Source organism: Sorex araneus, chromosome X (assembly GCF_027595985.1).
Source record: "Sorex araneus isolate mSorAra2 chromosome X, mSorAra2.pri, whole genome shotgun sequence".
Lineage (NCBI taxonomy): Eukaryota > Metazoa > Chordata > Mammalia > Eulipotyphla > Soricidae > Sorex > Sorex araneus.
The window spans coordinates 210992074-211019732 of record NC_073313.1 but is presented as its reverse complement, the minus strand read 5'-3'; the positions used below and the strand labels follow the sequence as shown (position 1 = coordinate 211019732).

Genomic DNA, 27659 nt, shown 5'->3' with positions numbered 1-27659 from the left:
TGGTGGGGCTTGGGGTGCCGGTGATCAAACTCAGGTCTACCATGTACAAGGCAGTTACCCCATCTGCTGTACTCTGGGAGCTTTGGCCCCCAGGAAGCAAACATCCTGCTAAAAAATAATGGCAATACAATATAGTGTTATTATGGGTGTTCACAGAATGTATTTGTGTTATTTGTGTATAATACAATTCATTATTGCCAAAAATGTATTTTATGTCACAGGGTTGGTTGTGTGTGTGTGTGTGTGTGTGTGTGTGTGTGTGTGTGTGTGTGTGTGTGTGTGGTGAGACTGAACCCAAAAACTTCATACAGGCAAAGCAAGTATTCTACTTCTGAGCCACATCTTAGCCTCATAGAAAGATTTTTATTTTTTGAGATTGCTTTCTGCAACACTTATCAGTACTTGGGAGCCAATCCTGGCTCTGTGTGGGGGTGACTCCTGGTAGTGCTTGGGGGAACATGTCGTGCCAGGAAACAAACCAGGGCCTCCTGATGCACAACATGCACTCAGCCTTTATCTATCCCCCGATTGCTCTAGAAGAGTGTTTTTATTATATTATCATCATAATTACTTTTCACTTTAAGGCTACACCTTGCAGTTCTCAGGGACTATTCCTGGCTCAGTGCTTGGTACTAATATCAATGTCTGGCAGTGCTCAGAGGATCATTCAGTGCCTGGGCCTCGTACATACAAACATGAGTTCAGCCCATTGCAATATCTCTGACCCATAGAAAACTGAGAACATTGGTGGTGGGAAATGTACACTGGTGAGAGAATGGGTATTGAAACATTATATGTCTACAGCCCAATCATGAACAACTGTATATCTCATGGTGATTCAATTAAATTTTTTTAAATTACCTTTACAGTGACTATTGACAGATTTTTGTCCAAATAATTTCTAATTCTTTACCATAATCCATGTATACTCAAAGTACATTTGTCATGCTATTTATTTCTGAATTTTGTTCTTGGTTATTGATGCACACTTTCTTTTTTTAAAAAAAATTTATTTATTTTTGGCTTTTTTTTTTTGGGTCACACATGGCAATGCTCAGGGTTACTCTTGGCTCTGCACTCAGGAATCACTCCTGGAAGTGCTCAAGGGACCATATGGGATGCTGGGATTGAACCCGGGTCGGGCGCATGCAAGGCAAATGCCTTCCCCACTGTACTATCACTCTGGCCCTTGATGCACACTTTCACTTTATAATAAATTATAATTCTATTTTCTGAATATCTTTTTTTTTTTGGTGGGGAGGAATCTGTCTTTTTAATTTGATGCCACAACATGCCTCTTGGTGATCTCCTAAATTTGAATGCTTTCATTAGATCTCCTCAGTCAGATTCCAGTTAGCTAAGGAACAGTGTCTATTCCTGGTCACATTTTTCCAGTAGGTCTTATAGGATCAGATCAAAATACTTCTTTTTTTTTTTTTTTGGTCTTTGGGTCACACCCGGTGATGCACAGGGGTTACTCCTGGCTCTGCACTCAGGAGTCACCCCTGGCGGTGCTCAGGGGACCATATGGGATGCTGGGAATTGAACCCGGGTCGGCCGCGTGCAAGGCAAATGCCCTACCTGCTGTGCTATTGCTCCAGCCCCCAGATCAAAATACTTCTAACGTCTAAATATCATCAATTTATTTCCTGTGGCCTACCACTGGGATTTGCAAGAAGATAACTGTATGATTCTCAGCCAGAACCCATGCTTGGGAGTCATATTGGTCATTTCTGAGCATATCGTTGCAAATTCTTTCAAGAATTATGGCTATTTGGGTTCCCTTTTCAGCCTTTAGCCATCTACTGAGATCTCAGAATGTTACATCAAAGAAGAAAATAATTCTGTGTCACTGCTGTCAGATGGAAGAAGCCAGAGTCAGGTTCAGTGGAGGGGTTTACACTTTGGGGTGACTCTGGAGTGCTCTGGGGTGCTCTGGGGTGACTCCCGGCTCTGCATTCAAGAATTATTCCTGTTGACTTAGGGGACCATGTGGGAAGCTGGAAAACAAACCCAGGTCAGGTGCATGCAAGGCAAATGACTTTACCCACTATACTATCTCTCTACCTCCAGAATTTTCTTTTTTTTTTCTTTTTTCTTTTTTTTTTTTTTTTGCTTTTTGGGTCACACCTGGCGATGCACAGGGGTTACTCCTGGCTCTGCGCTCAGGAATTACCCCTGGCTGTGCTCAGGGGACCATATGGGATGCTGGGATTTGAACCCGGGTCGGCCGCGTGCAAGGCAAACGCCCTACCCGCTGTGCTATCTCTCCAGCTCCAAGCTCCAGAATTTTCTTACATGGTTAGTAATGTCTCCATTGTGAGACTTGTTACTGTTTTTGGCATATTGAATACACCACAGGAGCTTGCTAGGCTCTGCGGTGCAGGCGAGATACTCTTGGTAGCTTGCTGGGCTCTCCGAGAGGGAGGGAGGAATCAAACCCGGGTCGGTTGCGTGCAAGGCAAACGCCCTACCGGCTGTGCTGTTGCTCCACATTTTACACACATGCCTCCAGAATTTGATAATACTCTGGTTTCTCTTCAGATTGTATTCTAGAGGCATGTGTGTAAAATGTATTTATTAAACATACATATCATTTTGCATCTTACTTTTTGTTTATTTGTTTTTTACTACACCTGTCTGTGCTCTGGGCTTACCCTGGCTCTGTACTCAGGGATCATTCCTGGTGGGCTTGGGGGACCATATGGGGTGCCTGGGTTGGAACCCTGGTCAGTCCCTAGCAAGTCAAGCATTTTTCTTGCTTCACTGTCTCTCTGATCTCCTGCAACTTCCTTTTTACACTTGCTTATTAAATTAAAAAAATTTTTTGATTATTTTTTGGATGAAGTTTGTAAACATTCATTAATATAAAACATTTAGAAAAAAACACCCAATGGACTATAATTTTACTGCCTGTAAATAAGCACTTTTTAATATATGACTTTTGACCTTTTGTTTTTATGTATACTTTTTATTATATACCTAACATTATCAAATTAATTATAAAGCATAATTAAATATTTAATGGCTTATAAAATAAAATATTATAAAACATAATTAAATATATTATTGATAAATTTCTAAATTAAATTAAAATTTAGATACTTATAAAAAACGATGCCTGGAATTGAATCTATGTCAGATACATGCAAGGCAAATATCCTACTCACTTTATTATCTCTTTGGCCCAGGGTGTTAAATTTTAAAAGAGCACAGCTATCTGATATGGCATAGAGGAAGCACTAAAGTAGCATGAGGCCTTTTGGGAATGGGTAAGAAAGGAAGGAGTTTCTCTTATTTTTGCATAAAGGAAATCATTGTTAATTTGAGATAGTGAGATTTTACAATTGTGAGCTAGAGAAAAAGGGAGATCATAATTTTTATTATGAAGAAATCAATGATGTTACTTGACATCAGGTCTATTCAAAAGCTGAGTTAATTAGATTACTATTCAGGAGGTTTGTCAAGTAATGCTGAATTATATTAATTAAGTTTGGCTGTTAGAAACTATTTCCCCACATAAACTGTCAAACTGTAGAGAGTTCAATGATCCATCTCCCAGTGTCCCTCAGGCACCAAACACAGTTCCAGTTACTCTGCCACTTAGACCATGAGTACCATAACTGTATGTATGATCTCTGGCTTATAGGCACTACATCTAAAGATGTGCAAGTTACAGAAATGCATGTCATTTCTATATGACAGAGAACCAGAAGAGATAGTAAGAAACAAACTACCCCCCCCAAACAAACAAACAAAAAACCCAAAAAGACAAACAACAAGAGCAATCCCATTTTCAGCTCAAAAAGCAAATTAAGCAATTGGAAATCAACAGAGAGGTGAAAGACTTATATGAAGAAAACTATAAATCACTGCTAAAAGAAATCAAAGATACAAGAAAAATGAAACACATTTCTTGGGTGGAAGGATTTATATGGTCAAAATGACAATCCTACCTAAAGTGCTATACAGATTCAATATATTCTCTAGACTCATGAAAGTTTTTAAAGACAGACCAAATGCTGTTGAATTTTTTTTTTTGTGACCACACCTGGTAGTGCTCAGGGCTTACTCCTGGATCTGTACTCAGAGATTACTCTTGGAGGTTCTTGTGGACTATAAGTGGTGTTGGCAATCAAACCCAGGCGGGTTGTATGCAAGGTAAGGACCTTACCTATTGTACTATCTCTATACTCCCAAATGAGTTTGAGCTTTAAATGGAGTAATAAAATCCCTGAATAGCCAAAGCAGTCTTAGAAAAGAGAAGATGGGAAGCTTCTCTTTCTTCAAGTGTATATTATAAAGCTGTTAATCAAAATAGTGTGGAATTATAATAAAGACAGACTCTTAGACCAATGGAATAGAATTGAGAACCTAGAGGCAAATCCTCAGATACATGGACAGCTAGTCTTCAAGAAAGGAGTAAGAAGTAAGAAATGGAACAAAGAAAGGCTCTTTAATAATAGTGTTGTGAAAATTGTTCAGTTACATATTAAAAAATAAATATAGACCCCTGTCTCACTTCATGCACAAAATTCAATTAAAATGGATTTAAGACATCAATATTAGACCTGAATCCACAAATTATATTGAGAAAAATGTAGGCATAAAACCCTTCCTGTGCTGTTGGCCAAGCAAATGGAAGCAGAGATAAGTAAATGGGACAACATCAAATTAAGAAGCTTCTGCATTACAAAGGAAACAATTACCATAATAAAAAGACACCCTAAAAATGGAAAATATTTGTCCACCACACATCTGACAAAGGGTTAATATCTTATATATATTAAGCACTTGTAAAATGTAACAACAAAAAACCAACCCCATCAAAAAATGGAGAGAAGAAATGAACAGAAACTTCTCCAAAATAGGCATAAATGGCCAATAGGTACATGAAAAAATACTCTACATCACTTATTAGTGAAATGAAAGTAGAAACAAAATGAGATACCTCACAACAGTGAAACTTGCACACATCACAAAGAGCAAAAACAACCAGTCTTGGCATGAATGTGAGGAGGAAGGAGAAAGGAATCCTCATCCACTACTGGTGGGACTGGTTCAACCTTTTTGGAAAGCAATATGGAAACATGGAAACTTTTTCTTTTAGTTTTTGGGCTACCCTTGGAAGTGCTCTGGGGTTACTCCTGACTCTGCACTCAGAAATCACTTTTGGTGGGCTCAGGGGGTCATTTGGCATGCTGGGAATTGAAGCCTGGCTGACTGATTGCGAGGCAAACACCCTACTGGCTGAGCTATCTCTCCAGCCCCACAAAATGGAAGCTTTTTAAAAACTAAGAACATCCATGTGACTCAGCAATTTTACTTTTTGGCACCTGCCCTAAGGACACCCTTTAAAGAAAAGACATTTGTGCTTCTATATTCATTGTAGCAGTATTTACAATAGCCCAATTCTGGAAACAATCCAAGTGTCCTTGAACAGATGGCTTGTATATATACACAATGAAATACTGCTTGGTTATTAAAAAAAAGGTAGCAATTTGCCTCTAGAAGAGGAGGGATGGATATGGCAAGTATCATGCTGAGTGAAGTTGGTTAGAAGAAGGGCAGACACAGAATCATCTCTCTCTCTCTCTCTCTCTCTCTCTCTCTCTCTTTCTCTAATAAGGGAACAATAAATGGACAAAGGCAATAGAGCCTGAGAGCTTGTTTACAGAAACATGGTTGAGGACAGAGTGAGGGTAGGTTAATGGGGGAACACTCTGGTGGAGGGCGTGGTGTTGGAGCCGTAGTATCCATGCACATCATTAACAGCATTGTAAATCAAAATTCCTAAAATTAAAAAGAATAAAAATATAAAATAAAGATGTGCAAGTCCCATGGCCAGAAGGATGACCCACTGATGAGAATGTCAATTAGGGGACTAGTACAGTGGGTAGGATGTTTGCCTTGCATGAAGCTGACCTGGGTTCAATCCCCAGCATCCCATATTGTCCCCTGAGCACCACCAGGAGTAATTCCTGAGTGTGACCCAAAAAGCCAAAAAAAAAAAAAAAAAGAGAATGTGAGTTAGCACACAGTGACCCCTGGTAAGCTTGAAAATGGAAATGTGAGTACCACAACTAGATGTGTGGAGGGGAAGCACCAGCACAAAAGTGTGTGGCTTTCACAGAAACCACAACCAAAATGTATGTATACCACAACTAAGCATGTGCATGCCCCCTGGTTATTGCAACAACTGCAGCAAAGGGGAGGGAGGGGGAAAACATTGGACTCCTGGGCTGGTGGCACTGTGCCTGCCTCAAAAGTGTGGAGCAAAAGGAGAGAGAGAGAGAGAGAGAGAGAGAGAGAGAGAGAGAGAGAGAGAGAGAGAGAGAGAGAGACAGAGAGAGACAGAGAGAGACAGAGAGAGACAGAGAGAGACAGAGAGAGAGACAGAGAGAGACAGAGAGAGACAGAGAGAGAGAGAGAAAGAGAGAGAGACAGAGAGGGAGAGAGGGAGGGACAGGGACAGGGACGGGGGGAATGAATAGAGGAGGGAGAGAGGAGAGAGAGAGAGGGGGAGAGAAAGCACCTGCTATAGCTATAGATTGGGCAGGGGTGGGGTGGCAGGAGGGATACTGGGGACATTAGTGGTAGGAAATGTACACTGGTGAAGGGATGGGTGCTGGAACATTGTATGATTGAAACTCAATCATGGACAGCTTTGTAACTGTGTATCTCATGGTGATTTAATAAAAAAATTTTTTTAAAAAAAGCGTGGAGCCAGGCCAGAAATGTTGGCACCATCTCCAATACTACATGTGGTCCAGGTGTTCCCTGAGGCTCTGCTCTCGTGTAACTCCGTGTACCGGACGAAGTTGGCTCACAACCAGCTGTTCAACTCCTGTCTGACAACCCGAACAGGAAAAGGAAGAGGGGAAATACAGAAACTTGAAAAATAATAGAAAGAATCAAGACATAGACAACACTTCATCATGGTTTTTAGTTACTTAGTAAATCATGGTGCTAGCAGAAATAAATCTACACATACTTTCTGGATGTTCACCTCAGCTGGGAATATTCGAGTAAATGTGGTGTGTCTGGGTGCCAGGCCTGATGGTCTTCGGCTGTTGGTATTATGTAATGGTTGATATAACTGTCGCAGGAGATCACAGAAGAATGAGCAATCTATAAAACACGAGGAAGAGACAGCGGGGTGAGAAGGGAAAGAAAGAATCCTGGTGGGAGGTTGCAGAGAAAGACGTGCCTGGGACCCAAGAGTCAAGACAAAGTGAGTTCTGACAAAAAGGGTCTTTGGGTGCATTCAGGCTCTGATTTATCGGCTTCACTGGGAAGATCTCACGCAGTAAGTTTGTCTGCTTCTCCAATTCATCTGCCCTCAGCGCAGGAGTGTAAATCAGTTCGAGACAGTTCTAGAGGGTGGTGGTACAGGCGGGTGCATCGTGGCGCTGAGAAGCAGGGGGTGCTGGAATTGCCCCTGCCAACTGTGTGTGCGGGCACATTCTCTTACTCAGTGTATGCTCAGTGTTCTTGTAGGAAAAAAACAATCTGCTAGTGATCACTGATCTGTGAGATCATCCACAAATTTCAGGCACCTCGATATCAGATAGCCTGGGTCACCGGGACTGGGGATTTAGTTTGCTGTGGATGATTCCAGTCATGGGCGCCAAATGCAAATTGTCCTGAGACTTCTGCTTTATGTTCCTGAGACTCAAGGGGAAGGGAGGAATAAGTATTTTGGCATTAGTGCTGAGATTTTTTCTAAAGTTAATTTGATTTTTTTCTAAAAATTCCCAAGGGCTTTTTTTTTTGTGAGGTGGGGGGCGGGGCACGCCTGGTGGTTGTCAGAGTTTACTCCTGGCTCTATGTCTAGAGATCACTCCTGGAAGGTCTCAGGAGGACTGTTCGGGGTGTTTGGGATCAGAAGGGATTGGCAGTGGACATGGAAGGCAAGTGCCTTAACTCCTGAACTCTCTCTCCAGCCCTCTTCCTAAATTATTTTTTTGTTTGTTTTTGAGCCACACTTGGCGATGCTCAGGCTTACTCCTAGCTCTGTGCTCAGGGATCACTCCTGGAAGTATTCAGGGGGATCATATGGGGTTCTCGAGATGGAACCTGAGTCAGTCTTGTGTAAGGCAATCACTGTATCCGCTATACCATCTCTTTGTCCCCTTTCCTAAATTCTTAAGCTGGTCTGTGTATAAGCAGCACGTTTCCTGAGAACCTTTTTATGGTTTTGAACTTCATTAGAAACACATTCAGTCAATTAATATTTGAGGCCAATAAATTATCTTGATAAAAATAAATGATTTTTGTTCTTGTTCTGATTCTAGAACTATCAGGAAACAAAGTCACATGAACAGAATCATCAGGAAACTGCCAATAATTAACCTCGGTTTGGCTTCATGAAGGATAATTCTTAACCATTTACTTTTTTTCACAACCATTTACTTCTTTTCACAACTGAAATGAAGATACTTACAATCTTCAAACAAAAGAAAACTATCCCATGTTGTTATTATGTAAATAATAACTTTATTGAAGAAATATTTTCTTTTTTTGCTGGGCTGGTGGTGGTGTTTGGGTCACACCAAGAAATGCTCAGGGCTTTCTCCTGACTGCATTCAGGATTTACTCCTGGTGGTGCTTGGGGGACCGTATGGAATGCTGTGCCCCACCTGCTGCACTATAGCTCTGCCCCCAAGAAATGTTTTCTTATTAGAGAATTTGGAAAACAAATTTCCAGGTGAGTAAATGTTTGGAAAGCAAGTGTTTCTCTGTTCGTTTATGTGAAAGTGACGGACCACCATTTATTTATTTTTAAATTTTGTTTTAGGCATGGTGATTTATAATACTGTTAATGGTAATGGTAAGGTTTCATGCATTCCAGTACCACACACTCTACCAGAGTGTTCAGTTCTCTCCCATGTTGTTCCAGTGTCTCCTTCCCTGCCCCCATTCTATCAACATTTATATTTGAACTGGTATCAATCCAGAAATGTTTCTTATGGAAAATTTTAGTTTTGCCTCCAGGTTCTCCTTGATCCAACTGCATTATGGAGCAGTGACCAGAATATTGTTCAGACCACTAAATGTTTCCTAAAGGTACTGATTTTACTGTCAGCTTCTTATTATGAAATTTTACTCTGAAAGGGTATTTAATTCAACACTAAAGCATAGTTGCAATACTGCTTTAATTGTAAACTGGCTCACAAAATGAAAGCAAAAATGTTTGCATTTTGGGGCTTATGTAGTCATAAAGCTAGAATATTATTTCAATACAAACATTATTCTATGACTAAAAGTAGCCCAAATCTAATAACTGTAAGCTGCCTTTGTGAATCTCTTCATATTAATTAATTTTGGGAAAATTGTCAAAGAATGACCATAACTCTACAATTAGGTGGCTTTAAAGAAGATGCTGGGAGAAGCAGTGACACAAAATACTAGGAAAGTAATACTTTATGATATTTAACATACGTGTGAGAGATTTTGTGAAAGTTGATCTTGATACTACAAATAAACTTTGAGACCATACTATTTGTAACTATTCTCTTCCAGATGTGGTTAGAATGTGACTAACATGAGATCAGTTATCCGATTTCATACACATATTCCCCAAAGATCTAGTCTGTGCCAAAGATATACAAATCTGAAGTAAAAACATGTAGTGTAGGTCACTCTTGGATGGCTTCAGGGCATCATATGCAGTGCCAGGTATTGGACCCCAGTCAGCCACATGCAAAGAAAGTGCCCTAACCCCTGTACTATCTCTCTGGCCCATCATTATCTTAGTTTTTGGAGTCAGTTGTTTGGAAAAAACTATAAAATTATATGAGATTTTCTATGCACTGTCTAATAAGTTGATTTTCTGATTTTAACTTCAGATTTTCTTCTTTAACTGCCTGCTGGTGTGCATTAAAGTTCCAATTTTTGATTAATAAGTCATGCTTTCCCCTCCAGTTCAACATGGTATTTTTAAAGCATCAGTTGCATCCATATCAGTATTCATCATCACAGATAATAGACTTTTGGACATTTGATGCAACATTCTTGTTGTATAATATGCAGCTTAGGAATCCTGAGGGATCTGGAAGACCCATCAGCCTATTTTAGCTCTCATGCTTGTGGATCTCCTTCAGCTACCAATAATAAGTATTTGTATTTTCAGGTCAAGGCCTAGAACCTCCTGTTTATCAACTCTTATCATTTAGCTCTTGTTTGTTTCAAGTAGGGATTGAAAAACCTTTTATTATTATTGTTATTATTATTATTTTTAATAAAGGGCCGGATTGTAAATAGTTTTGTTTTTAACAAACATGAAATCAGTCTCTGTTGCAGCTACTTATCTCTGTTGTTGGGTAGTGCAATGAACACCATAGACAATAGATAAACAAATTTGTGCCCTTGTTCCAATAAGATTTTATTTATGGAGACTGAAATTTGGAAATCATCTAATTTTCATGTGTTACAAAACATTGTTCTTCTTTGGACTTTATTTATTTATTTTTGGCCACACCTAGCAGTGTTTGGGGCTTATTCCTGGCTCTTTGCTCAGGGGTCACTCCTGATAGTATTTGGGGAATCATATGCATTGCTCGGGAATGAGCCAGGCTTGCAACCAAAGCAGCTGCCTGTAAGGCAGTGCCTGACCTTCTGTGCTCTCTCTCTCTGACCCATCTTCTGATATTTTTCAACTATTAAAAATTGAAAACATCACTCAACCCCAGGGAATATATGAAAACAGGTGTTGAGGTAGACTTAGTTGCAGGCTGCAATTTGCTGAGCCTGGTTTAGGAAATTAAAGCTATAAGGCGGGGTGTCACTCAATGGTTGAGGCTGTGCATGTGCTCCTTGGCATCACCCTCTTACCAAACCAAAGTATGGAGCCTGGAGAGATGGTACAATGGATAAGGTGCTTGCCTTGTAGTAACTGCCCAGGTTCAATCTCTGGCACCACATGCAGTTCCCTGAATCTCCCCAGGAGTGAACCCTGAGTGCAGAGTGAGGAGTAAGTCCCGAACACAGCTAGGGATGACTCCCCCCCACCAAAACAAACAAACAAACAAACAAAAATGAAGTTATGGAGAAATGTTTCCTGGGGTTTTTGTTTGTTTGTTTTGGGGCCACACCTGGTGGTGCTCGGGTCTTACTCCTGGCTGTGGGTTCAAGGATTATTCCTGGCAGGGTTTAGGGATAAGGTTCAGGGTTTAGAATATGGGATGATGCTAGGGATTGAACCTAGGTAGGGTGCATGAAAGGCAAATGCCTTATCGGTTGTACTATCACTCCAGCTCCTCTGGAGAAAACATTTGGAAGGTGAAATTGGTGAGTTGGGGCTATAAGTTCTAGCTGGTGAAATGTGATCAGAAGTGATGCATTGTTTCTCGATCTGATCAGAGACCTGCAAATCTGACCATAGACCTGCATAGTGCTCTCTGTTCTGTTTCTATAGGTGCAATACGGTGGGAACTCAAGATGGAAGGAGAGTGATTTTCACTTTGGCTTTCATGAGGAGAAATGAACTTTTACTCTCAATTAAATCCAAAGTCCCTGAGATTTTTCAGAAACTTCTATTTCCTCAGTTTGTATGATCTTGACGGATACTACCAGATGTCTGGTTTGATTCTTGTGCTAAATTGACCCTTAGAGGTTGTGTGTTTGGGTGGACTTGCTTTTGGTCTTCTCCTCTACTATTCAAAATGAAACTCACCTGAGAAATTCTTTTGGCACTTAGGGCCAGGAAAGACTGATCTTTCCCTAAGGAACATGTATGCTTTCTTATCAACAAAGAGAACATCATTGAATGTGCCTATTCGTATTATTCCCTTTTCCCTTTTCTCTCTGGATGCCAAGAAGCTTAGAGCCAAAATTTTGGCCCAACATGAATAACTCTGTAGGACCCTGTGGCCTACATATCTGCATTCTTAGTTTCCTTCTGTTCTTGACATTCTATTTAACTGTGTATTTTCCTTGTTCCTGCCATTTTTGGGTTATTTTTATTTTTCAATTTTATTGCTTGTTTTCTTGTAAGCTTCCTTAGATCGTTTGTAGAACAAGGTGGAGATAAATTAAAAAATGGCTTCCAGATGATTAGTACGATACATCAAACACATTCTTTAATCACTAATTTAATGGTCTAAGAATTAGAGCTTCAAATATATTTTCAGACTCTCTCTCCTTAGACCTTTTGTCTCAAAGTCTGGTGAAGGATGGTATTGTAGATATGAAAGGTGATTTTTTGGTTGGCATTAAAGAGATTGCTATTTCAGCTGGCTTTAAAAAAGATTGCTGTTTCAATTGGCTTTAAAGAGAGTGCTACTTTATTTTAATCAATTTATTTTTGGTTTTTAGGCCATATCCCACAGTGCTTGGATGGACCACACAATGATGAAATTGAACCCGTATTAGACACATGCAAGGCAAATGCCTCACACCCTGAAGTATCTCTCTAACCCAAAGGAGAATGAATGCTTTTTTTAACCAAAAGTCATTTTTTTACTTGCCATAGAAAATGTAGAAATTCCATGAATTGTATTGAGAGGTGATAAAGATAAGGTATTTGCAATGTTTAAATGTAGCAAAGAATTAATGTAAGAGTATTATAATGTATTATATTGCAAATTGACACGAGAAAGGTAAGAATCTAATAGAGAAAATTTCAAAGGGTTGAATAGGTTATTTTTCAAGGGTATATTACAAAACTAATATAAACACATATGTAAAACATGCACACATGTACATGACTAGGTGCTGGAATCGAACCCGGGTTGGTCACGTGCAAGGCAAATGACCTGCTAGCCCCTCAGTTCTTACTTCTGACTCTGTTTTCAGTGAACAATCCTGGTGGTGCTCAGGAACCCTTATGGGGATCCTGGGGATAGAACTCAGGTCCCAGGAGTGCAAGGAAGGGACCTACTGCTGTACTCTCTTCAGTTCCCACAGTTTTAAATACTAGAATAGAAATAATTTTCCTTTCCTGTAACTCAGAAGGGCTTTGGTTTCTCTGCACTAAGGTGGGCAAGTATGGTGCTAAGTTCTGGGATGACATCGCAGAGAAGTGCCCCTTCACTGCTGCTACCCTGCCACAGACCTGGATTTTAGGACCTGTGCCCACACTTCATGGCTGTTTTTGAGGTCCACCTATTGCCATCCTTGGATCCTTGTTTTTTTCCTCCACATTTGCGTCTGAATTTATTCTTTAATATCCAAGTTACTAAGAGTCTAGAGACCCCATGCTCCCAGACTTTTCTAGTATTCAATGAAAAACTGTGACTTTGCTCTTGCCAGGCTCTTGCCTTCATTAGTAACCTACCTGGCAATCCTACTTCCTCTTCTTTGTTGCTGAGTATTTGCTTTGACATCTCAGATGTTATGCCACAAAGTCACATCTTTACTAGTCTCCTTCCTTTGTGGTAAGTAGCCCTATCCAAGGTCCCAGTCAGAAATTTTGGAATCTGTAAGGATCTTCCTTACCATCTTCACTTTTGCCCCCCGATTTTTTTTCCCTAAATGAGCTGCTATGAAAGTCTTTTAAAACTCAAATTGGAAGTTGCAGAGATAGGACAGCAAGTAGAGTGCTAGCTTTGTATGCAGCTGATTTGGTCATCTCACCCCTCCGTTCAACGCCCCCTGAAGGTCCCCTCCTCTGCCCCAGTGATCCCTGAGACTGGAGTAAGCCTTGAGCATTAGCTGACTGGTTGGAAAACCAAATAAACCCCAACCCAAACCCAACCCAAACCAATTGAATTTGAAAATCCAATTGAATTTGATCTCTGCTGATATACCCTTCAGTAACCTTCCATTGCACTACTAATCAGTGCCATTAATCCATGATTTAGTTGATGGGAAAACAATTTTAAATTAGTGTTTTTTGGGGCCACTCCTGGCTTTAATCAAGATTAATTTGCCTGGGTACCGGGCAGATGTAGTGGTGCTTGTGGACAGAGGAATCATGCCATGTGAGGGACTAAACCTGGGTCCCCTACATGCAAAGCCTGTGCTAAGCCTGTTGGGTCATCTCTCCAGGCTCTGCAGTGTGTTCTAACTAGAAGATGGAGGGGCTGGGGAGATTGCCCAATGGGCCAGAGTGCATGATTTGCATATGAAAAACCTGGGTTTGATCCCTGGTGCTACAGGGTACCTAAGACACCACCTGGGGCAACCCTTGAGCACTAAACAAGGAGTAGTCTTTGATCATAGGCATGTATGATAGCCTTCAACCCCTACATTAAATGAATAAATACAAGATACTTGTTTTGATTTTTTTTGTGTGTTCAGCCTTTCTTACTCATGACACTCTTTTCCTCCTCTGTAATTAGGAAATGTGGGAAGAACTTGAGAAGGAGAAATGATGGCTTCTTCCAGGGGAGAAGCAAATAGGGTGGATTTGGTGGGATTGTAAAAACTCTCTAAGAGATAATCAGTTGTCCTATTTCTTTCTTCTTCCCTTATTTACACTTCAAGTGGTGAGGGAAACATTATTTCTTTCCTTGACTATGCTTAGTGCTGTCCAATAGAACTTTCTGTGTCTGTACCACTGAATATGGTAGCCACAGATGCAGACAGATATTGAGCCACCCTTGAAGTGTGGGCAGTGCAACTGAGGAATGGCAATTTTAATTTTACCAAATTTAATCCATTTTAATAACTTCATGAATCTAGCTGATTAGGGAGAGAGAAGCTTTCCTGCTTTATTGCTTTCTGCTTTATTGGCACGGGTTTCTGCACATCCTTAATATCCCACACAAGGAGTTGTCAAGGTTGTAGAGGCTGTCTGAGGGAGAGGACATGGGCCCACTGCAGCGCCTTTCTTCTCTCTCAGCCTGTGGAGCTCGGCTATCATAATGAAAAGTGAAGTTTAGGGGACCTGATGATGCCCAAAGTCTTTGCAGACTGAAAGTAGGACCTATTATATGGATCTCACTTTGGTCATTTTCTTCCCTTTTCTGTAGACACAGCTAGCCATGATCAGGCACTGTTTCTGGCCGAATGCTCAGGGGACTATATGTATAGTGTTGGGGATCAAATCCAGGCCTCCTGCATGCAAAGCATGAGCTCAACCTACTGAGCTATCTTGGAATCCTCACTCTAGTCATTTTTAAGGGAGGGCTATGACTTTAGTTATGGGAAAAAGGAAAACGAACCTATTGTGGTAAAGTAGCATCACGTTTATTTCTTTGTTTATTTTATATTTGAATTTTATTTGCATATAAAATGTTGATTGTGTTTGAAATTCTTATTAAAAATGCAATGAACCTTACTCTGCACATTTCAGCCCTTCATACCTCAAATAATTCTTTTATAGGAAACTTTTTGGGGGATGATAGTAGTTTAATGAAAGCCATGGATGGTTACTGGATAGGAACAAATGTCATCAGCATTCATCCACAGATTTGCATATGCTGGTGTTGTGCTAACAATGAGTGGCATTTTACAACATATTTTATTATTCTTTTTTAGCAAAACAACTAAGTGCCTGTGAGTGTGTATCTTAGAAGCTTACAAACTCTTCTACTTTTTTCTACTATTCATTCTGGAAAACATCTACTTTTATTTCATGATAATAAAATCTTTTTTCTATTAAAAAATTTCATAATCTGCAGTGCTCAGATGTTTAGCTGCTCCTAAACCCTTGAGCTGAGGCCAATGAAGAGTGCATTGATGAGATCCTTCGATTTTTATTCTTGGATTGAATATGAAGGCAAAAGCATAAGGAAATCAAGTATGATTTTAATGTAATTGGGTTTTAAAAAGGTAGACATTTTTACTTTCTCAATTAAAATCCAATTCACCTTAAACTAACTGTAGCACAAAGGAATCCTTCTCAAAACATAATATCTAATGACATAAAATTGTTACTTTTTTACCCCACCAGGACACGGTTATAAACAGGAAATTTTTTTCAATGGAAGGTTAATTATTGACACCACCATATTTATATTCAAGTGCAAGACCTTCCCTAGTTCTTCCCTCCTTAACATTCCATAGCCCACCTTTATTTCACCCTGCCATTGTCCCCACACAAGGACCCAATATGCTAATGACTTCTGCAGATCATACCCAAGATTCTGATGCCATAAGACAAGTGAAAGGTTTAGTTCTGAAGTCAGGAATAATTGGGTAATTGGCATCCTCCTATGACAAATTTCCCCTTTTCCTGTGGTCCCTTTGACTAATGGCTCCATTGTTATTATTGGAGTGGCCCAAACCCCACAGAGCCATGACGCAAAACATGATCTTTGATAGAAATGCCTTACACATTTATTCCCTCCAGGAAGCCAGAGGGCAATAAAGTCACATTCCAGGTTGAGAACCTGCCCTTTTGCACCATGACCCAACCTGTTCCAGGTGAAAAATACCAGGTTAACAACAATTTTCTAACAAAAATTTGCCTTGGGGCTCTGCAGTGATTCTCAGTTTTAGCTCCACATTAAAATCAACTGGGGAACTTAAAAAAAGGCACCATCTGCACCCCACCTGAATTGAACTGGGTTGGTGGCATGCAAGGTAAGCACCCTACTCACTGAACCTTCTTAACAACAATGGCTCGGGGGGTAACCCTTGCTCTCTTACTGAGTTGAGAAATTTTGTGGAGAGCTCTGCGGATCTATATTTTATTTTAATTTTAGTTTTCTTGGGACCTTGTTTGGTGGTGCTCAGGGATTACTCCTGGTTCTGCATTTAGGGATCACTTCTAGTGATGCTTGGAAGAGCATCTCTGGTGCCAGAAATTGAAAGGGGTTGATGGCATTCAAGGTAAGTACCCTAACTACTGTACTATTGTTCTGGCTTCAGAATCTGTATTATAAACAACACCTCCAGAGAGAGAAGTTTGGTTAACCTGATTTAGGGTGTTGATCTTGGGAAAAAACACATCATGTTTTGGAAATGAACTTATGGTATTGAAGATATTTCTAATGATGTCATCTTATTTGCTGCTACAGTGCTACAGTCTTGAGATATTTAATACAAGGGAAAGATGACCATATTTTTGATCTCTTAAAGAAGTCTGTAATTTTAGGGGGTGGTTTTCTTGATGAAAAATGAAATATGCTTGCTCCAATGGCACTTTCTCCAGCCCCTGGTAGTTAGTTTGCTCTGGTGCAGATCTCTGTAGAGGGTCTTGCTTTTTTTAAGGGATCTTAATAGGGACCAAAGAATTTTTTGTGCTTGCAAGGCATGCAACCTTCTCTCTAAGCTATTTCTCCAGCCGCTTTTATTTTTTTATTTAATTTTTTTTATCTTTCACAATAATACACGGGCTGTGTCCTCAGTTACTGAGTTGCTCAGTTTTTTTTTTTTTAATTCTTTCATTGATTCACCATGCGGAAAGTTACAAAGCTTTCAGGTTAAAATCTCAGTTATACAATGCTCAAACACCCATCCCTTCACCAGTGCACATATTCCACCACCAAGAATCACGATATACCTCCCCCCTTCCCCCCACCTCCCCAGCTCCCCACCCTGCATGTGTAACTGGTAAATTTCACTTTACTTTCACTTTACTTTGATTACATTCAATATTTAAACAAAAAATTCACTATTATTGATTTGGAGTTTCTCCCCCCTAAAGTCGATCTGCTGAAAAGAAAGCATTTGGTAATTTGTTTTCCATTGCTGAGAATGAAGAGATATGAGGTCAGGAGGCCGCACCAGCAGCAGCATAGTTTTGGATTTCTGTATTTTAGTAACTAAGTCCAGAGAAATGTCTGCCAGGAATCGCAACATTGTAAGCTTGTACCTTCTCCAGCCCCTTTTAACATTAATTTTTAGGGAAACATCTTAGAGTATTTTCAGACCCCCCCCTCCCCACCGGTCCACCAGATGCCCGACCAAATCAAATGTAGAAACGCACTACTTAAATTTTTTTCCCCCTTACAATTTACAACAGGTAGGGCATTTGCTTGCACATGGCCAACCTCAGTTCAATTTCTTTGTCCCTCTCGGAGAGCCCGGCAAACTACCGAGAAAATCCCACCTGCATGGCAGAGCCTGGCAAACTACTCGTGGTATATTCAATATGCCAAAAACAGTAACAACAAGCTCACAATGAAGACGTTACTGGTGCCCGCTCGAGCAAATTGATGAGCAACGGGGTGACAGTGACTTTATCTAAACACCATAGTTTACAAAGTTGTTCATAATGATTTGTTACAGGCATTCAATATTTCAACACCAATCCCACCATCATTACACCTTCTCTCCACCATTGTCTCCAATTTCCCAACCACCCCTTAAGCCTGCCCTCATAGCAGGCCCTCAATAATTGATTTCATACGGATTGTTATCAATAATTTGCTAAAAGGATGATCAAAAAAAAGAAATTCTTAGAAGAAATTTAGTGAAGATTGTTGAATCTCACCACAGAACCATTAAGACCTTGTATAAGAGATTACTAAAATGTTGTTACAGATTAAACCTTCTGTGTTTATATTATGCTAATAAAGATTGGTTGATTGTAGCCTTATACATTACATTACATTTCATCCTGTCCAATCTGGTGAAGAATGCATATTTTTGAATAGAGAGGGGAAGCCTCTGCATATTATTTTCAATATGTCCCACAACCTGAAAAGCCATTGATGTCACCCCCTATTTTGAAAGGAACTAAAAATCACAGGGCATTAGAGTCTAAGGCTGAAAATAATTTATTCAGAAATCCCTGGGCAAAGTGTTTCTTCACTCAGGCTTCCCCTGAGTTGAGGAACCCGGGGTGTTTGGGAGATGAACTCACTGTCGAGAATCAACGTGCCGCTAACTGGAACTGCTGGATTTCCAGATTAGCTCTGACTGGGACATGGCTCTTACACAACTCTTGCCTTGCCTGGATCCCACTCATTCTACCACAAACAAACCAACACAAAAGCCATGTGTGTATGTAAGAAGAGTTTGTCACAGTGTTCTGTGAGCCATGGGACCTGGTGGACCAGCCAAGTGGTGATTGCTGTTAGCAGTCCAGGCCCCCAGGCTGCACCTTCATTGTGCCTGGACCTTTCCTGATGAATTCAGTTCCCTTAAAAATCTGCCTCCCCACCATGCATGCAGACCACACACTTACCTAAATACAGGTAGAAGACACAATTTGTTCTCAAATATAAAGAACATTAGAATCTGACCTTTTATTGTATTGTAGCTAACCCAGTGATTTATGGAACTTGTTTTTACTTTCTCTATCCAATTAATGCTTGCTCTATATTTATAGAAAGAAACATCGGGAACAATCTTTACAAATCTCAGTAGCCAAATTTCTCATTTCATTGCTCCAGCATTAAACGACAGTTTTTTTTTTTTCAAATGACATGTGGACTAGACACTGCATGGACTGATCTTTTGTGACATGGAATTTTATGAACTGAATTTAAGGCTTGGGCTTAAGTCACTGCAAAGGTGTTGAAAAGACAAAAGGCATATATATGTGCATATTGGCTGGGGCGATAGCACAGTGGGTAGGGCATTTTTCTTGCATGCATCTGACCCAGGTTTGATTCCTCCATCCCTCTCGGAGAGCCCGGCAAGCTACCTAGAATATCTCGCCCGCATGGCAGAGCCTGTCAAGCTACCTGTGGCGTATTCAATATGCCAAAAACAGTAACAACAAGTCTCACAATGGAGAAGTTACTGGTGCCTGCTCGAGCAAATTGATGAACAATGGGATGGCAGTGCTACCTATACGTGTTTATGCACAGAACCTACTTTATTGCACATTCTCATGCCTAATATGATATATCAATTGTATATTATCATAGGTTTTTGTCAAAACTAAAGGAGAAGGGTAAAAAATTACAGGTGAAAAACATCTCACTCCTGTTTTCCCTTTGCTTATAATAGATAATGAGAGAGATTTTGGTTACAAAAATAAAATCTTTATAGTTTTAGCTCAAAGTCTTTGTAACATTTTATAGAAGACTTGTTTTTAACTTTTTAGTTTTGTGTTCTGGCTTAAGAGGACTGGGAATTGTAGAGTACTCATCTTTTACTCATCTTTAGTGTGTGAGACCCTAAATATGATCCCCAGCACTACGAAGAAAATGAATGATAAAAGGAAAACACAAATATGTCTTGCTGAAGAATTGTTCTGAGAGAGAGAGAGAGAGAGAGAGAGAGAGAGAGAGAGAGAGAGAGAGAGAGAGAGACCTGATGGTGCTCACGGTCTCCCAGAGGTTCCTGAGCTGTGCTTGGGGAACCATATACCATGCTAGGGATTGAAAGGGGGTTGGCTGTGTGAAAGGCAAGTGACTTAATCCTTGTTCTATCTTTTTGCCCCCCCAATTGTTACTTTATGCTTTTTTCAGTTGAATATTTTCCCCTTCAGAAAATTGTAAATTTTATTTTTCTTGTTCTTTTAATATAGCAAATAGTGAGGAAAACACTAGAGACTCAGAGGAGGAGAAAACCAGAAAACACAGCACCTTTTCCAAATGTGAGGTGGTTACATTGGTTACATTGGAGCGGCGCGTCCTGGGAAGGAACAGAATTTGAGATCTACCTCTTGTCTCTAATGGCTCTTGTCATCGTGCATAAACTGCAAATTGACTCAGCAGTGCTCAAGAGAAGAGTTACCTCTCCTCTTGTTGCCTTCCTTGTCTCATTTTGGTTAAAATCAGCAGATAGTAACTCAGATTAAAACCCACTATCTAGATATAAACAACAGTGCTTATTAAATGAATCACTTTGCCAAGGGAGATGTAGCTGGAGTGCCCATTTTTCATTCAAATGTTCCAGCCTAGTGGAAGTAGCTTCCAGCTCTAAATATATTGAATCACCATTAACCTACTAGAAAATAGGAACACAAACACACACTTTCTTATTAGATGAACATGGCAGGTTGTCTGATAATTCAAACAATTAAATGGAGGCTTTTATTTATAGCCCTCAATGAGTCTTGACAAAATCCCTTCTGTCAGTGAGGCACAATTCCTTTCCCTTAGAGTAGCCCAATAGGATTGCATTTTTGTTTGTTTGTTTTTGGGCCACACCCTGCGATGCTCAGGGGTTACCCCTGTCTCTGCACTCAGGAATTACTCCTGATGGTGCTCTAAGAACCATATGGGGTGCTGGAGATTGAACCTGGGTCAGCCACATGCAAGACAACTCTTTACCCTCTGTACTCTCTCTCCAGTTCCCCATAGGAATTTTGAGATGTGAATCTTTCAGCGTTTGGAAATGTGTGTTGAATTGTTTCTGATAGATATTGGCCAGAGAGTCATACATGTTCTAGGTCCTTGCATTTCAAAGAATGGCACAGACCAGCAGGGCCTAATAACACCTGAGATTTTATTAATAAAACAGATTCCCAAGTTCCACCCCTCACCTACTGAACTAGCATCTACATTTTAAAAGATCCCCTGGTGATTTGTATGTGTATTTAAAGTTTCATAAGCACAGTTTTAGCAATGTTCCTTGAACTTTAATCTGCATCAGAATCTTTTGGGGGGTTGATCAAAATGATAATTGTTGGGTTTTATCCCAAGAGATTTTGATTCAACAATGTAAACATTATTAGGGGCCAAGAATTTGTTTCTCACATGTTCCCAGACAGCACTGATATTTTGGGGCCAGAGACCGTACTGAGAACCACTTCTTAGGGCGGTGTTGTCTGAGAGAATTATGGTATCAGCCATGTGTGTAGTAAAAAGTTTCCTAGCACTCACTTTAAAAGTAAGAAAAATATTTAACTAATAATATTAAAAATGTTGTCATTTCATATGCAATCGACATAACTTACTAATGAAAAAGTTTACATTTCGGGGGAGTGGAAAGCTTTAAAACTGGGCATGTATTTTATATTTGCAGCAATATCTCAACTGGGAGTACCTCTTCAAAAGTTTAGAAGTGGGGTAGGGTAGGTTGAAAAGAGGTAAGATACTTTGTCTTGCACACGACCCACCCTGGTTCTACTCCTGCTACCACAATGGTTCCCTGAGTACTACCAGGAGTGATCCCTAAGGATAGCCAGGAGTAAATCCTGAGTAATGCTGGGTTTATTTCTCCTTACTAAAAAAATAGTAGTTTTTTTTAGTTCAATAGCTTTGTGTGTGGATCTTTGGAACACCTCATCAGAGAGGGAACTAGACCCATAGTTTTGGTTACTTTTAGGGCTGTGACTTATTATAATACATTCTTTGATTTGGGGAGAAAAATAAGAGCTCATTTACTCAGTTTTATTCTGAGGTTATTTTTGTTTTTTGCTATTGAAATGGCCTCTCCTTAAGGTAATGATTTTCAGAGCATGGTCTCTAGACTAGCAGCATCAGCACTAAGTGGGAACTTGTTAGAGATGTGAATTTTTGGCCTCTGATTCCTACCTCCTGAATTGGAAACTGCAGCTGAAATTCAGTAATCTATCTTAAACAGATCTCCAGGTAATTCTGAGACATACTGAAGTTTGAGAACAACAGTTTGAATGAAATGATGGTCATAAAAGAAAGTGGAAGATTTTTTTTAGGTAACTGTAATTGACAAAACCAAGAAATTGGCAATTTTTACTACTCTCAGCATATGTATTTTTTGTTGGTTTATGAAATCTGAAAGTCATAAAATTGATATAGCTTAGTTCAGTAATATTTTGTGTAGCTATGGATAACACAGTTTTTAAAAAATAGGGAAAGGCCAAAGAAATGAGTGAGGGTGTATATAAGCATACAAATAAGTCCCAGAAAGTAATTGGCAATTCTCACTAGTACCACCCTTATGCAATTACTGCTGGAAAATAAATACATTTACTAAACAACACTTACTAAGAAAATTTGCATTTCCTATGCAAAATAGTGAAACAAGTCGGAAGAAAAAAAATCCTATAAATATTGATGATCTTATTTTCCACCTCTTTAGTAGTTAGTCAATATTTAGCATTTATTGCTACAAAGATTGTTCTACAAAAATTATAATATTCTTTACAAGATAAGGAGCTAAGTCTTTTATCAATTATTTTCTTTTAGAAACATGACTAAAGAAGGTATTAAGTTAGCATATCCAGTTTGACTCCTGCAACATACAAAGGGGTTGAAGAATCACTGTCACTGTCACTGTCATTCCGTTGCTCATCGATTTGTTCGAGAGGGCACCAGTAACATCTCTCATTGAGAGACTTATTGTTACTGTTTTTGGCATATCCAATACACATGGGTAGCTTGCCAGGCTCTGCTGCGCAGGCTCGATACTCTTGGTAGCTTGCCGGGCTCTCATTTAAATTAATTACTGTTGATGAGAAATGAAATAATGTAGGGAAATTTCTCATGAATGATTGAACAAGTGGAACCAAAAGAAAATTCTAAGTAACTAAAGAATCATATGCACTGGTAGAGGGAAGATGAAATTGGTGGTGGGATGGCTAATGGAACATTGAATAACTTTGTAAATCACAGTGCTTTTATACAATAAAATTTGGGTATTAAAAAAAACATGCTAATAGGTGAGCTCAGAGGATGCATGTCCCAGGTAAATTTCTGTCTCCCTCCTTGGTGTTAGCTATTTTTGTTGGAGCCAAATTTTAAAAAAGTACATGAGTTACTATGTCAGAATATGTTAAGATTATTGATTTGTGGACTAATGTTCTCAATTTTTTTAGGTTCCTGAGGAAAATGGGCTCCAAAAATCGATTTGGCTTTTATTGCAACAAAAATTGTTCTATAAATATCATACTACCTACTCTTTATAAAATAACAAACCAAAGCTTTTTACCAATTGTTTCCTTTTAGAAACATGACTAAATAAGGTATTAAGTTAGCATATCCAGTTTGGCTTGCCTTTCATAAGAAATTCCTGTTAAGTCTAATCAGGAGGAAATTCAGGGATATAAAGAGAAAATGTGTGATAAAAACGACCAGTTCTATTGTTCTGGATGAATGTTGTTCTGTGAATAAGGTACCTACCTCTACTTAAAGCTAAAATTAGTAATCTGCATTTTTGTATTGTTGGGGTGGGGGGAAGTCTAATAGTCTTCTGGGCTTTCTAGGGTTCTGGGGTACTTCTCTGAATTTCTCATGCTAAAGCCAAGTACATTCTTCTTTATTTGAGCGCTTTGAAACCATGCTGTCCGGTTTGGTAATCTCAAACCGCATGTTGCTCTTGAGCATTTGAAATGAGGCTAGTCTGATATGCTGCAAGTGGAAAATAAGCCTGGTAAGATACCGGTGGTGTATTTGATATGGCAAAAACAGTAACAACAAGTCTCACTTGGAGACGTTACTGGTGCCCGCTCGAGCAGATTGATGAGCAATGGGATGACAGTGACAGTGACAATGACAGTATGAAAAAGGCAAGAAAATATATCAGTAGTAATTTAAAACATACTGATGTGAGGCTCCTAGAAAGCTGAACATGACATATTTGGCTTATGCTGTATTTTAGGGGATTGTTTGCTAGAATGCTATTTCCTTAATATTATGAATGCTGTTAAGAATAAGAGGGATAATATCATTTTCTATGATGTGAGTAACTTTTGAAATTTTTTTTTAGAGGGGGAGGGGGATCACACCCAGCGATGCTCAGGGGTTACTCGGTTACTCCTGGCTCTGCAACTCAGGAATTACTCCTGGCTGTGCTTGGGGATGCCGGGAATCAAACCCAGGTCGGCCACGAGCAAGGCAAACGCCCTACCCACCATACCATCTCTCTGGCCCCCTTTTGAAAATTTATACTTAGCAAAAACTACGTAGGCTTAACTGAAACCTATGGCCAAGTAAAATTAGCGGGGTTTGTGCATAAAAGTACTTAAAGAGTTTTATCATTGAGGGAACACCCAAGTGCTATAATTCTTCTTTAACAAAGAAGGAAACTGAAATAATTGTCCAGTGCAGGAAACAGTTTTTTAATCTGAAAATTTCAGGTAAGTCAAGGCAAGTATCAAATGTTAAAAAATTTCTATTCTAAAATTACTAGGTATACAAGAGTACGTAAATGTATTCAATTTATAGAAAAATCAAATATATCCCTCTTAATTTATCACACAGAGAAAGAAAACAACTCTATGAGCTGGATATCCTTTTTCTCCGTTGGAAGTACTTGGTCTTCTGAACTTTGTTTATCCTTTTCTTGCTTTTCTTTATGGTTATTGCTGCTTACTTATTTATATGCCCTAAAGAGCCCGGCAAGCTACCAAGAGTATCCCGCTCGCACGGCAGAGCTTGGCAAGCTACCCGTGGCTTATTCAATATGCCAAAAACAGTAACAACAAGTCTCATAATGGAGACATTACTGGTGCCCACTCGAGCAAGTTGATGAGCAACGGGATGACAGTGATACAGTGAAATTATTGAATTTTTTTTCTGTTAAAACTTAAAGTCACATACAATAAACCCTTTATATTCACAGCACAAATTTTACATATTCCTCTGTGACTTTTTCTTTTTTTTTCTTTTTTCTTTTTGCTTTTTGGTTCACACCCGGCGATGCACAGGGGTTACTCGTGGCTTTACACTCAGGAATCACCCTTGGCGGTGCTCAGGAGACCATATGGGATGCTGGGAATCGAACCCGGGTCGGCCGCGTGCAAGGCAAACGCCCTACCCGCTGTGCTATCACTCCAGCCCCTATGACTTTTTCTCTTAATGTGGCATCATCTTTTTTTTAAGATACACTCATGTTGATGTTTGTAGCTATATTCAATTAATTTTATTGATGCATACAGCAACTTGATTATGAAAAAATACCACAGCTTATTGATCTAGTCTATTGAATGCACTGAGGTTGCTCTCTGGTTTTTATTGTAAGTAACACTGCTGTCAGACATTTTTCCATGAATCTCCTGGTACACACAGACAAGATTTCTCTAGGAATCTGCTTGGGAGTGGAAAGGTGGATATACTCATAGTTTTCCTGGGGGATGTCAAGTTATTTTCTAAAAGTGTTGAGCTAGTGTGTTTTCTTACCAGCAGGGTCTGTTGTTCTCGTTGTTCCATAGCCTCATAAACAGTTTGTTTTAGCACACTTCCTAAGTCTGGCAGTTTTGGAATGGTCTTTTGTGGTTTTAATTTCCCTGATTTGCCATGGATTTAAACATTTTTTCCTCTTGTTTATGGGCTATTTGTACTTCATTTTCTATTTGGTGGTTTGCCATTCTTGCTGATTTGCAGAAGTGCTAAAAGTGTATATTGCCTTATGATACTTAATGTACTGCAATTATCTTCTCTTAGTTTAGGCTTGTCTTTTCACTTTTTATAATGCTTTTGACTAACAGAGAATGTCAATTTTAATGTGGTCAATATTTATAACTTGATTTTTCAATGTCGGGTTTAAAAACTCTTTCCCTAGTTTGAGAATGTAAAGATACTCAATGGTATTGTCTCCTAAAAGTTTTAGCATTTTGCTTTTCACATTTAGGTATTTAATTTACCCAGAAGTGATTTTTTTAATTTATTATGTGAAGTAGGATTCTAATTTGATTTTTTTTTCATTTAAGAGCAATTGTTCCTCCGTGATTGATTGAAAAGAATTCATATTGCTCCCTCCACTGACCTGCAAACGGCACTCTGTCAATTGCTAAATGGCGATGTATCTGTGATTTTGTTTCTGAACTCGAATGTTCTTTCTCTGGCCTAAGGTTCTATATCCACCTGCCTTCTGAAAAAATATATTGTATAGTTCTTCATGAGTCTTCTTTAGCAATAAAGTTACATATTTTTCTTTACAAAGATTTTGCTCATTTTTTATCAAATGTCTTCCTAATTACATTATATTTTTATGCTAATATAAGTGATATTTAATTTTCCCTGCTTATTATTAACATACAGAAATATTGTTTTGCATAATTTTTTATTTAGTATATTCACTATTATTATTTTTAATTATTAATTTTTTTAGACAACAACAATTTTTGAATGACAGGTTTGTTTTTTTCTGAATTCTTATACACTTTCTTCTTTCATTGCATGGACTGGATCTCAATTTAATTTTACATAGAGCAGATAAATGTATCTTGTTATTCCTAATCTTTAAAAAACTGGGATGTTTAAAAAATTTAATATATCCTTTGCTATAATATTTTGAAAATAGTCTAGATCAGATGAGGCTAGTTTGTTGACTTTTATTTTGTTTGCTAATTTACTTTGTAAATATCCTGTATCAATTAATTAAATTCACTTTAATCTACAGTTTCTAAGAATTTTTACTATTAAGAAATTTTGATTTTTAATAAATGCTTTTGATGTACTTATTGAAATACTGGTAGGGTTTTCTCCTTGAATATATTCATTCAACTTATTACATTACTTAGTTTTTAGTTTATTTTTAAAGGAAGTTTTAATTTTATTAAAAAACTATGATTTACAAAGCTATTGATAGTTGGGTTTTAGACATTTAAAGTTCTGGCACCAATTCCACCAACCAGCCTCAACTTCCCTTTAAGTTTTTTTGTTTCTGAATAAACCCTCTTGATTATTCTTTCTTTTTCCCTCTTCGTCTCTCCCTTCCCCCCTCCCTCCTCTTTTCTCTTCTCTCTTTCTGTATCTTGTTGTTGTCATTATTACCGGGGGTTGGAGAGGAGTGCTGAGTGAGGATTGAGTATGTTTTTTGTTCTGTGGTGTGAGGGATCAAACAGGTCCTCACATATTGGAAGTATACACTCTACCACTGAGTTGTGTCCCCAAGTTTTCTCTCTTTTTTTTTTGTTTGTTTGTTTTTGGAATAACACTGGGTACTGAACCCAGTAAGCAAGTGCTCTAACACTGAGTTACATCTCTAGCCCTGTTTACCTT

At 39.0% G+C, this 27659-nt stretch overlaps 1 pseudogene; it reads right to left on the bottom strand.

The window, feature by feature from the left end:
* Positions 1-9755: 9755 nt before the first annotated feature.
* LOC129400111 (short coiled-coil protein-like) lies at positions 9756-10021 on the bottom strand (annotated as a pseudogene).
* Positions 10022-27659: the final 17638 nt, after the last annotated feature.